We start from the raw sequence: 14,133 nt of genomic DNA, 5'->3' as shown, positions 1-14,133 counted from the left end.
CCCCCCCCCCCACACACACACACACACACACATACACACACACCCCACACGCACACACACACCCGCCCTCTCACGTCATCCATAAGTGACTGAGACAGGACTCTCTTCTAGACACTCTAAACCCACCGGCACAATGTACATTTCAAATTCCTTTAATTTTGCATATGTTCATATTGTCTATTTTGTACAATGTTCAGATTGTCTATTCTTATTTAATTCACTTAATGTGCAGAATTCACCTGCTTGCTGCATACATGCTACTACTGCACATTCACCTGCTGGAAGCACGCATCGGAAGATGGATACACTGTGATCATAAAGGGAAGGACATGGTCGGCAACTTAAGCAGGCTGTAGCATTTAAACAATCCTCAGTTGGTACTATATTTATTATATATATTGGGCCTTAAGTGACAGTGAGCCTATGTGTGAGTTGGATTGTCTTTGAAACAACCTTTACAGCTATTTACCAACTCATACAGTATCTGCTAGGTGGCTAACAGATCACTCCTATTCTGGGCTACCTAGATAGTATAACCCTGACATGCTTCCCAGGTTTAAAATAACGCGGGGCTAAGTCTCAGACGACATACTGTTCCTCATTTGCTGCTCTAGTTTCATCTTCTTAGCACTGTATGTGTGCGCAGCGATAGGTGTATGTGTGCATGCATCTTAATTGAGACTTCGCCACACACAAATGATGACCCAGTAAAAACTTCCTGTGACTAAAAATGACTGTATATCCAAACTTTTTTAGTGACACATTTGCTTACTGGAGGAGAAGGCTACAGCACAGAGTGACATGAGAAACAGCACAGAAAAAAAAGGCTGAATAAAACACACCATTGCTTAGGAGATAAACTCCGACTCACTAAGCTGTGTCTTAGTTCAGTTATTCCTGGAAGTTGCTACTTTTTTGGCAGTACTGAGCACATTAGTGCACCACTCCTTCATGAATTATTTGTTATAAAATTTTCATTCAGAGGAGTATGTTAACAAGCTCATACAGTTCTCTTAGTGCAAGCAGGAGACTTGGTTGGTGTTTATTTCTTAAAAAATAACTGGATCAAAACAATAGAGGAAAATCCCAGAATCTACCGGGCCAGATAAAAATAGAATGTGTAGCAATACATCATTTAAGCTTCATATGCATGTCATTCACAGCAAAAGTCATCACAAGACCCTATCATATAGGAGAGACCCTCTCAGCAATCAGACAATAAACAGTGGGGAGGAAGAACCCCTGTTTAATAAGAAGAGATCTCTTGCAGAGAATAAAAAAAGGGACATAAAAGGACCAAGAACAGCAAACGGAATAAAACCCTACAGAAAACTACAGACTAAAGTTAACGAAAAGAGAGGACTGGATGAGAAGTGATAACTTCATAACATAATGTTCCAGGTCAGCCTGAGACTAGAGCACGGTAACTAATGGCTAACTCATTACTAGCTTTATCACAAAGCGAAGTTTTAAACCTCATCATAAAAGCTGAGATGACTTGTATATCTGTCTGTTCAGTGAGGGCTGATGCAGTACCCAGTACTCACTGTAAAACACATTCTTATTTTAACATAGAAATAAAGGTTGTAGAGAGGCAACAGAACAAGCTCAATTAGCTTGCAAGAGCTATGGCTTGTTCACAGTCATCATTATGCAAATTTCAAAGCTACTATAACTGCTATTACTTATCCATGCAATCAGTATCCAGGGGCTCCTCTAATCAGCCACCTAGAAAAAACAGAATAATCCTGAGAAGGAGGAGAAGGCTATTAGAAGAAGATAGTAAAGGGCTTCCAGGTGGACCCATTTAGTAGTGTAAGTAAGAAATTGCAGTTACCAGTATAACTGGAGGTCAAGATGAGGTCTGAAAGTCCAAGAAATCTTTCAGAGCAAACTGTTTGCTCTCAAAAACCAATGACGTAAAAAAAGGAAATCTGTGGACAGAGCTGGGTTCAAGAACCTTGTAAAAGCTGGTCTGAACCATCCTGCAACTGCTCGTGAAAACCTTTTTATCAGTGTTCTGTATGAACGAGGAGTCATAGTGGACATAGTGTATATGGTGATTCACTTATCTCCAAGGGCACACCCACATCCATCCCACCACGTCCCTCTTACGCTGACAGGAGTGAACATTAAAGATCGCAAAGACCTTACAATATCAAAGCACTCATAAAACATACATGGTACACAGTAAAAACACACTCACACACACAGACACACAAATACAGTACTTTTTTAAGTTGTATCTGCCCATGAAAAAAAATGTAGCCAAAGAAAACTCCAAGCTGGTTACGGATGCATGAAATCTCCATGGTATGGTTCTCTGAATGATGTGAATGATATTTTCTTTGAGGATATTTCTCTTTCTTCCTCTGCCTCAAACTCTCATTGTCATTTATCATACCCTTTTTGCTGAACGGCTGTCGTTGCTACTGGATAAAGTTTTTTCAAGCATACTGATCTGATTATAGTTGCTTCAAGATAGGTCAGCTTATGCAACATGTATGGCTCACTGCATATGGAGGATGTCTCTTCTACATTTTCTCCTACTGTGTCTTCCCACTCTCTTGGTTTGGTGGTCATACCTCTGGGAAATCATAAGCCTAAACTATGTTTTGTTATTTTGCAGGCATTATTTTATAGAGCAATACTTTATACATCCATCCATCCATTCTGAATTCTCTTTTCCTTTTTCCACCTATTTTGTAAATATTACAAATCATCTGTTTGGTGTCTGTGCTCAACTGTTAGACACTAAATTAATCTTGCTTGGTTATGAGAAACAGTAACCCCCTGCCGAGGTTACTGCAGGGGTTGCATAATTACTAGGAGTTCTTAGAAGAGCATCCATTAAATTGTACATGCAAAAAAAAAAAAAAAGATTACACAATAATATACAATAGTATACAACCAAAAGCCATTTTTCTCGTATCCTGCAGAGATTAGGAACATTTCTCCTCGTCTGGTGGAGTGCACCACCATAATGTGAATGTCAGCATAGATTAGCATAAATGAAATAAGGCTCATGTAAACTCATTCTCTCCTTCCAGATAAATACTCAAAGCCTTGCCATTGCTTTCTCAAATTGAAATGTTCTCCATTTGGATGCAACAGAAAAAAATATACTATAAGCCATAATGTCTATTTAAGGTTTATCTTCTCCCATAATCTGTATGTCTCCTATTAGATCGTCTTCATTCAAAGATTGGCCCCTCCATCAAAATGTCTCATGTCTTCTCTTCTTCTAATGGAGAGGATGCCTCAAGCAATATGTGAGCATATGCAACTGATACATGAGCCATTTTGCAATGGTAGAGTTTACCTCATATGTTGTCAGAGAACACAAAGTACAGTTTTATGCATGCACATGCCTGTGTTTTCAGTGATGGATGCGCTGTAACACTACAGATTGTTGGCATGGCTATTGCTAGCGCTAGAGCTAGTGCTAGGTTCAGACAACACATCTATCGACAGAGAAGCTGAAGACAGTCAGTATGGAGATTTGCAGGAGTTTTAGGAATCAATTAGTAAAGATTCTCAGAAGGTCACTCATGTCGGCAGCTAATTAAAAAGTCAAAGTATATTTATTTTGTCAGTCTAAGCACCTACATGTATCTATAAACTGATGATAACAAGGAATTATTACCAAAAGAGCAAGACAATGAACCAGCAAAAGTCCTTGCAAAGCTGTATTACATTAGTTTATAAAACACAACTCAATTTTCACAGAAAACGTATGGCTCAAAAAGAAATGTGCTGATCTATTGGTGCATTCCTACTGAAAATGATTACCAGAAACACTTCACTGATTTAACAGTTATTGCAAGTAAAAAGAAAATAGTGTATAAATAAATACGTGTAAAAAGACTATCACTGTATAAACTCTCGCAACTCATTGAATGTCAGTTTATACTAGATCGATAGATAGATAGATAGATAGATAGATAGATAGATAGATAGATAGATAGATAGATGATAAAAATAAAACATTTCTTCACAATCGACTGTCTCCCGCACAGATGCAAAAAATGTTCAAAACTAAAATTGCATTTACAGCAATAATTGCAATTTCTACTCAGTTCTTTTTTTGTCACTGGCACTCTTACAAGCACAAGGTACTGATAATTACTTCAAGGCTTCAGCTTCATTAGCCAGCAGACCTGGCACCCAGATTAACACTTCAAAGAGCTGAGCTGAGAGAAAGAATGAAGGATGTTGGCAGCCATAAAAATATGAGGTACTGTTAAAAAGTTTATCCTTTGCAAGAGAGAGATAGGACGAGTGAGAGAAGAACTTACGTCGGGACGAGTCATGACTTGATATGTGAATTTTCTTTCCTTTTTTCACTTTATCAGGTTTGATCCCTCTCTTTAATTTGTTGTGGACTAGATTCTGTGTTGCTAGGCACATGTGTGAATGCGTACACCTGTGTTAACTGCCTGTTCTGTTTTTGAGTGCACTGATGCAGGCATAAATGAGTTACATGAGGGAATGAAATTACACAGAAATATCTATGCATGCACAGGCACAGCAAGGCAAACAGCTCATGAGCAATGCTGATCATCATTTAGCCTTTTTTTCTGCGTGCCAAATATATTTTGAAAATATACAGGAAGCTGCACCAATGATGCAACCTAAAGAGAGTAGTATTATTGAATGGTAGATGCAGTACACTGAGAGTATACTGTCTACTACACTACTACACATGAAAAGAGTAGAAGAGGCCAGAACACAGTGAAAGGACTATAAATCCTACCAACTTATACATTTCTTTGTTTTATTTTATATGTATAAGGAAATTTGGCAGGTTATATTAAACGTGGCCAGTGTTTCAAACAATTTAGAACTTGGAAACTAAACTATGTTCTGCTTCCTATATCAAAGTTCTCACATTACAGTCTATTTAAGCTGTATTTTAATCATACAAATAACCAAAGGTGCAGAAAGGAGAGACACTATAACATAATTTGGTGGCAGCACAATAACATTTACATAATTACATTTCCTGACAGCAGATGTTTTCCACTTGCGTCACCTTATTAACACATTTTCCACACATACCACTATGCAATTTCCATGTAAATACAGCGAAAAGTCTGTGCACCGTTACATCACACAATAAACAGTTAAGAAGTGTGATATTTACTAAAAAGAGAGTCCTGTAATAATATTTATTGAGCCGTATGTTTGCTCTATCCATTCTCATGTACTGGATTAGATTCTGGATTGAGAATGTGCAGATGGATGGACAGAAAAAGAAGCTACTATCTGCTAGTTGTTATATCAAGAAAAACCACCAGTCAATAAAAACAACATTCATATTTCTCAGTACGAAATGATATAATTAATATTTACGCTGTTTTATAATTCACATAGCCCACTGTTATACTGCATAGACTGATGCCTGCTTAACCCAAATTAGTCAGCATAGCAATTACTAATAACAATTACATGCTTGTGGTTATTGCATGCACAAACTGTGCACCACTCCACTGTTAAAAGGTGATGCATTGACTATTGAGGCATATGCAGGCAGCTTTTCAGCTGCAGTGATTTTAATTTAATCCATCATTTCTGGAAATACGTTTGGCAAACGTAGCTAAATGTTAGTAACATTTTCTAGCTTGGCAACAGTGGGAAGGAAAAACTCCCTTTTAACAGGAAGAAACCTAAGGCAGAACCAGAAAAAAAATAAGAAAGAGTTACTTTCAGCTGGTCCCTTGTCACAAGCGGTTATGTCGCATGTTTGATTTGGCAGAGCTTTACACAGGATGCCTTTCCAGACGCAAACCAGGCTAGAATCAAACCAGCAACCTTTCACAGACCAAGCTAATGCATTTCTCACTACACTATGGAAGTATACACATCTAAATGTAAAAAATAAAAAAAAGGCCAAAAATATTTCACTGTGCAGCATAGCCTTGCAGGTCAGTGTATGCAGATAAGCAAATGCATCACTTAACACCCTTGACCACATTCGGTGTGTTGCATGTATGTAAGCATGTATTCATAGCAAAGTGTTAGTGGACAAAAGTTGAAAAAGCTCAGAACTCATCAGTAAAACCTGTCACACACTCGATGAGACTCAAACTGCGAGGTAATTTAATGCTTCATTCCTTCAGCCCTTCACTGGCAGCACCCATATACATGGACAAGACTCCAGACAGCACTGACACACACACACACACACACCCCAAATGTCTTTCCATTTATCAGTTTCAAACTGCTCTACACCCACAGATACACAATAACACATTCGCACATGGCTTAGTTTTCTCACACGCACATAGCCAGACACAAACATACACAAAGTCTCAGGCTGCCACCCGATCGATAATCCCATTATAGCTGAAAAGGCTCTTTTATTTGTTCTGATTGAGTTTAGGGGGAGGAAAAGGCATGGCTCATAATTAAAGCAGGATTTGCTAGATTGATGGTTAAATGGGGTGAAAGCGGAATTTAAACAGACAATTGCTGTCGCACATGTGAAAACGGTATGATAAAATATCCCTTCCCCAAAGACAAAGGCTCAAATTTGCCGTCCATCCGACTTCACGAGCTGCATGTTTACTCCTCAAAGTGGCAAAGGTGTAGGTGTGAGTACAACGGAACGGGTGAGGGCCACACCTCTCTCAGTGAAAACGAGGACTTGAACAAGAGTCACTATGTTGTATTTGCCTCCAAATAGAGTTTATGCAAATGCTCTTGGCCACAGTCCATCATAAGAGCTGTGAAAAGCATGCAGAGCTTACACATTTGTTCACAAATATGTCTGCAGGTGTGAACATGCCAAATCCCTGTTTATTAGGATATACTCACACTATGTAAACATGCAGAAAAATAAAGTGAATGCCCCAAACACATTATATAAGAACTAATTTGCTCATACAGGGCAACTCTTAGAAAAATATGGTATAGTGTGCCCTTGTGAATCTGCTCCCTTTGGCTTTAACAACACCTTCATTAATGGCAATTACTGCCCATGTATTACTGTTTTACTGCCCATGGAGTAAACAATAAAAACAGTGAAAACAGACCAACAATATCAGTAAAAGTTAAAATACTTCAGGGACTTTAATTGCTCTTATAGTCAACATACTTGTCAAAGAATTATTGCATTGCAAGCACAAAAATTTGCACTGTGCTGTAAGATAAACAGTAGAAGCCGCAAGTGTTAAATCTTTTGAATATGAATCACTTCACCAATGTATTCCTAAGTGGCAGGTTCCTTGTAATCATTAGATTAGAGTTCAGACTGAACTCATTATTCTGGGCTAAAACTACTGCGAATAATCAAATGTCATAATAATGTGAAGCTGCGATATCCTGCAAAGCCCTTCACCTTTGACTATGTCTTTAAACCTTCAATCACTAGCACCTCCAACCGAGAAGACTTTACCATGAAGTTCCCAAGTTTCATACATTTTTTTTTTGTTTTACAGAAACTTGATGTTTCTCAATATTAACACAAAGTTGAAAGGCTTCGGAATGTAAGAAAGTCAGCTACCATGTGGCCAAATAAGTTAGTCATCAAAAGCAAGGAAACAAACAGGAAAATCACTGGTTGCACAATGTATTTGAACCTCAAAACATTTGATCCTCTTTGATATACAGCCTACAGACAAAAATGATATACCTGAACACACAGAAATAATATTCTTCTGTTCCCCTCGAAGTGAGTATTCCCTAGTTTAGCAAAAACTAGAAACTTCTGTAGGCATTTTGCATGAATTTCAAACAGTCTGTGATGCTGGTTTGGTGATAGTTTTCATCTATAATTCCTGTGTTTCTTCCAGAGAATTCCCCATTTAAAACCCTCCCACAAGCTGGCTTTCAAATCTGGTCTTTGTCTAGGTCAATCCTTGGTGGGTTTGATAGTGTTTTTAGAATAACTTTTAGTGGTGAAGCTATAAACAAATTCTTTTTTGGAGTCATAGTTCAGATGAATTTCTATCAACCTGAGGCTTCAAAAGCACAAAACACACATGTGTTCTATATTTTGTCAGCACATATAAACACATCTATTTGAAAAATTGCCTTAAAAATCAAGCCAGTTCACTTTCTCCACAATATTAATGTCAGTGACGTGCCCATTATGAATTATAACCATGAGTGGCATTTCAGATGAGCACTGAGGATACAGGTCGTCAAACAAATCAGTGGGAAAAACAAAGAAGACAAAAGTCCTCTGTAACTGTAAAAAGCTACAATTTTAGGCATAATTTATTGGAGTATCTCACCTTTGTAGGTTTTCAAAAGGAATTAAATGTTGACTTATGCAAATATGACAATTAAATGGTATGACGCTATATGGAAAAACCTGAAATGTCAATGATTTAGATCTTTGACTTGCAGGCATAAATCTTCCACAGTTTCACGGCAAGTAGGTCAGCAACTGAATTTGGCCTTGATATTTTTGATTAGCACTTCCCCTTTAAATAGATATTTTGTATGCAAAAAGGGCACATTTCATCCTGCAAGCCAATTAGGTCATTAAATATACAAGTAAGGCAGCAATGCTTGTGTCCTGGGCAGTGCTATCAGTTATATTTTGCACCCACTGTGGTTGATTTTTTAAATCGAACACAAACAAATGTTTATTTATTTATTAATTTTAGGTGTGGCTTTCCAAAGATAAGTATCCTCTTTTTTTTACATTAAAATCTTAAGGGTTGTTTCTGGATTTTTCCTTTTTGTTTTAATCACTGAGCTCTTTTGCTGTTTTTAAAAACATATTGGTAAATCTGTATTAAGGTAACACTAGGAATGATGTCTTTCTGAGATTAAACATTTTCAACTTTATTTGACTGATTCTTGATTGATTTGCAGATTTTTTTGCAGTCCCTGCATACATCATTATTTTTTATTTAAGCGAGAAGTACCTGCTGCTGTGAATAAAGGGTTTCCTTGTGATGAGACAGCACTTCTAGCTCCAGCAGAGAGGCTTGAGCTCATAGTGACTGGCAGCGCATATAAAGGCACATATAAATGCACTGCAGTCATGCTGAGAGCACGTGTATGCTGGAATCTATGTGGATGACACACAATCTTTGCTTGAAACCATGTCTGTCTTTGAGGAATGGGGGTCAACATTTGCAAATCTCACTGCACAAAAAAGGAATAAACTACCACTGTTTTTCTAGCAGCTATTGCTTTTCATTAACAATTCTTACAGGGTACGTGACACTAGTATGCTGGTACTCAGAAAAAAGGGGTAACGTCTTTTGGGACACATTAGTACCATCCACCTCTTGAACAAATCTCTACTTCTGGGCCTCTAAGATATTAAAATTAGGGCCAAATAGATATTTAATGAGTGAACTGAATGTACTAAATGAACAGTCTAGGGAAACCAAAACAAATATTGGTATGAAAAAGTCAAAATCATTATACTGCTAAAGGCCAGATTTACTAAGTTGCCCCAATTACAATAATGTGCCAAAGGTAATGGCAAGTTCTGCGTGTATCTACTAACAATGTGTTAATTCCTAAACAATAGTGACCAGCAAGTTATTTCTGCCTAAGGACACCTTGTGGGTATCAATGTGACAACTGTCTAACAGAATTGCAGCATTTGACGCACTGAGAGGAGAACAGGTTGGGGCATTGTCACATTAATTTGATTATGCAATTCCTGCCAGAGCACAGGGATGCCAAAGAAGTCCAATGTTGTTTGAGCTTGTAAGCCATACAGTCAGAACATGTTATTTAAAGCAATCACTTAATGGGGGACAATGAATGCAACATTTCCCCCAGTTACTAACCCTTTCCATGAGACTATACTTATATCACTGGACGTCTCTATTGCTAAAAGTGAACACCAAAATTCAGAACAATCTGTGGCCCTGGAATAAGAATTCCCAGGCAGAAAGCTAAAGAAGGTCGGACTTATACATTGAACCCCTTCAAGAAACGTTATCTTAAAATCCGCAGCTGCACTACGCCTTTTTACTGTGGAACTGGTGCTCATTTTAAATAATTAGAAAATTAGGAAAAAACTAAACAGGCCTTTGTCTCCTTAAAAAGCCTTTTGGAAATACTTCAACATCAAGAAATGATGGTCTACCCATAAACAAACACAGAGGTCATGCTAAGAAAGTTAGAAGGAGAACAAAAGCCTCAAGGCATTCATTTTTAGCAGTGATTATGCAACTGGTGACAAACACTGTTGGACTGGTAAAAAAAAGACCCAATAAAGACAGAGAACCTACTCTGTCTTATAATTTAATACTTACAGTATGTGGCCCACACACACATTATTATTATGATCTGATTTTATCTTCCGTTGTTTTATGGATCCAAAGTCTCCTTTTTATGTTAAACCCACTACATATGATGAGGCTGTAGCTCTAAGGGGAACTGGCAGGTTCACAACTGTAACTACAAACCCCCCCTTCTCTATCACAATCAGGACAAATCACACAGCACTTTTCGTTTCACATAAAAGTCGAGGTCATAAATCACTGTTGTTTAAGGTAAGCCTATTGCAGCTAATAACAACAGTCAAAACTTCACATAGCACATAATTCTAAAAGAGAGAGCTACGTTTCAGGTGTATTTCCAAGTTCCATGGAGAAAACGGATTTCCTCTCATCCTTGCTTCTGCATGGCCAATCAGTGTTTATGCAATAAGAGGAAGATAATATCCAATAACTACATCTCTGCTCGCCATGGTCAGTCTACATTATTCCATCACTTAGCTCTGATTAGTCCTAGGTCTATCCAAGGCACTTTACTCTGCATTCATTGGTAATGCCCATTAGAAACTAAAACCTGATCTAAGAGGTTCAGACACTCATCCATCTGCCATTGCCAAGCTATAAGGACTTTAAGCAGCAAAGAAAGGAAGAAAAAAGAAAGATCAATCCTAAACATCTGGCAGTCATTATGAGGAAAACTAAAGTCAAACTGAAGGACATTAATTGTGTTGAAATGCTCAGGTTTCGGTTCTTTATTTTACAGATGCTTTGTGGGATGCAGTCTGTTAGCATCAGACAGTCACAAATAAAACAGAACTGAACGGCCTATATTTACATATATCTTGTTATAAGTAAACACATCCCTCCTCTAATCCCCCGTTGCTCATGAGAAATAACATTTTGGCAAAAAAAAAGCCCAGAAAGTGTGACCATACACTGAAGCTGTTCCAGAAATGGTTGAAAGAACAAACACTGCATTTCTGGCTGATTTCCAGGAGCATACACTCAGCTCACTTTTTAACTACTTAAAGCTTAGAAGAAGGTACGCGACATCTACGTGCACACTTTCAGCAGAAATTGTCGCCTCTCATAATTACACATGTGAAAACATTGTTTGATTTGATTTTCTTTGGTTTGCTTCCAAAAACAAAAACTCAATTCTTTTAACAATGATGTATAACTGCTGTTTTCTTTTTTCTTTTCTTTTTTCTTTTTTTTGCGGCACTGTTGTCAGACGCGCCGAGTCTCTTCCTGACAATAGTAATTAACTTAATGACATATGAGCACCATAAAATGGCGCTGAAATGTCACTTCATGAATAGAAAGGTGGTTGAACTGAGCGCCGTTACTCTGCATTACATCTGTCTCAAGAGGCTCAGGAATTTCACTAACATTAACAAAGTCGGGAAGGGGTGATCGGAAAAGAAATAATTACAACAATTACTTCTTTGACTTTATCTGTGCCTGACATGTACATACACACAGTACACTCACGTATGCACATGCAGAATATAATAACTGTGGTAAGTGAAACACTGCCAACGTTAATTACAGTGTTGCCAGTAAAATAAGTGCAATAAAAGCGGAAAAAGATGGCATAATATATGCTTGTTAAGACACTAAAGAATGCTTTCGCCCTAATGCCAAGTTGTATGCCACACACAAAACACACACACGCACACACACACACACACACACACACACACACACACACACACTGAAACACACAACTGGGCAGAAGCTTGTGACAGGTTGGTTTTATTTCTTAAGATTGTAGCATGTATGTAATTCACTATGTAGGCACGTTTTCATATACATGTGACAAATGAAAAGCAACGTCATCTTTATGTCTTTCTCTGCCTGAACACACTATGCTTTAGAAAGATTTTTAACACCTACCTGTTTCCAGTATTTGTTGTCCACTCTTTAAGTGTTGATTTCAACACAAAGAAGCTCCTCTTCTTGATTTGCATTTATGAAGATCTTCTTACGCGCTTTGCTCTTCGTTCTGCGGATCCTCAGCGGTTCTGCCAGGATTATTCTAGAGAAGACTCTTGACCTGGAGCTGCATTCAAAAGAAATACAAATAAAAAAACTGGAGTTAAACACGACTATCATCTCTAACAGTATTTTACAATAAAAAAACCCTCTCATTGCAAAAATCCTTTACTTTGTTAAAGCCATTTTTAAATCATGTTCTTTAACAGGTGAATTAAAAGCAGAGTGCATTGCTGTTACTTCATTAAATTCATTGCGCACTGTCACTACTTCATTAAATTTACTAATGATGTTTATTACCATTTATTCATTATGGTAAGTAAAGATGAATGCTGATATGAATCGCAATAAACTGCACAGGATTAAACAGATTGAAATGGCGTTATAAAGAAATATCTTCTGGTAAACTATATCCATCTTTAAAAAGGAAGATTGGAAAAATATACATAAACACTGGATCACTCAGCACTGATGGATTTTAAAATACATTTTAAAAGAAAGGGGTTGGCAATGCTGATGATTAGACTTAATGTGAAACTCAGGTGAGACAGATAGAATAAGGTCATCTATCCATCCACCCATTTTCCACCATGTATCTGGGTGTAGTTTGTGATGTCAGCAGACCGCCCTCTCCCCGATCACACTAGACCAAGACAGTGTGTCCTGGGTTTGCCCCGGGCCTCCTCCCATCATGATATGCCGAAAGCACATCACCATTTATAGAAAGTTCATCCATGATCTCATTCTTTTAGTCACTACCCAAAGCTGAGGTGGGTGTCAAAGGTGAGGGTAGGAATGCAGACTGACCAGTAAACAAACATCTTCACTTTTATGCTGCACTTTCTACCTCAACATATCAGTCTCTCAATTTCACTTCTCACTCTGCCCTTACTTGTGAACAAGTTGCATAAACTCCTACATTTGCAGCAGTAGCGCCCCCATTTTCCAGCTGAAAACCATTTCCTCAGACTTGGAGAGAGTAATTCTCATCCCAGTTGATTCACACTAGGTTGAAAAATGAAGCCAACAGAATCACATCTACACATAGCAGAGATGTGTACCTGCTACCCTTGTACATGTACTTGGGCAAACTCCCAAACTCCCTCAAATATCCTTGAGATGATAAAGAACTGGTCCAGTGTTCCACAACCCTCAGGTTTCACTGTTATTGTCCAAGTGCATATGGATGTCCCCTGGCAGGACAATGGCAAGAAGGTGTGGCTGTGTGGTGCTCATTTGGTTGCATAGACTCAAACAACATACAGGACCAGTTCACAAATCCAAAGGCACATGGAAAAAAAATTTAAAACTCTCATCGTCCAGGGAAATCCCCAATATACAGAAACAGAGCTAGGGGCAATCCTAGATTGCAGTAGAGTCCAGCCCCTTTCTAGGAGACTTGTTCCAGAACATAAGCCATGTGTTGAAGTGAGCCAGACTATATCTAGCCAGAGAGGTGGCATTCCATATAGCAGGAGCCAGTTTTTACATCCAGGGATTGGACTGCCAGACAGTTGCTCATTTCACATTGCTCAAATCCCTATGACATATGGTGGGCCCATTGGAAGACTATGCACTGCTGGGCACGGCTAAGTCCTGGGCATCAAGTGCCTGCTCTCAAGCCCCTACCCCAGGTATGAGTCAAGGGTGTGAGCCCTGTTAACCCTGTCCTTGACAGGGTAACTTAGTCCCGTAGTCTTGCCGTCTTAGTCTGGCTCCTCACTCATGATAAGTTTGCCTTGGGAGATCTTCCCAGGGGCAAAATGTCATGAACAAAATAGTAGCTCCTGGGATCACTCAAGCACACAAACCCTTCCATCATGAGGCCATGAAAAAAGAGGCCAACAGAGGAGGAATCTATGTCACTGCTCTATATATTGCTTTTTCTCTCCTCACTCTCATTCTTTCACTATTTGTCTTCCTCTCCCTCTTTCTC

General features: G+C 38.4%; 1 protein-coding gene across 1 annotated transcript in view; it reads right to left on the bottom strand.

The window, feature by feature from the left end:
* LOC134626124 (protein phosphatase 1 regulatory subunit 29) overlaps positions 1-14,133 on the bottom strand; it is an 82,838-nt gene that overhangs the window by 46,323 nt on the left and 22,382 nt on the right. The window contains exon 2 of the mRNA XM_063471648.1: positions 12,099-12,264. The gene's annotated coding sequence lies outside the window, so the exon portion shown is untranslated. The remainder of the gene's footprint in view (positions 1-12,098; positions 12,265-14,133) is intronic.

The sequence above is a fragment of the Pelmatolapia mariae genome, linkage group LG4, assembly GCF_036321145.2.
Source record: "Pelmatolapia mariae isolate MD_Pm_ZW linkage group LG4, Pm_UMD_F_2, whole genome shotgun sequence".
Lineage (NCBI taxonomy): Eukaryota > Metazoa > Chordata > Actinopteri > Cichliformes > Cichlidae > Pelmatolapia > Pelmatolapia mariae.
This window is presented reverse-complemented; position numbering and strand designations above follow the sequence as displayed.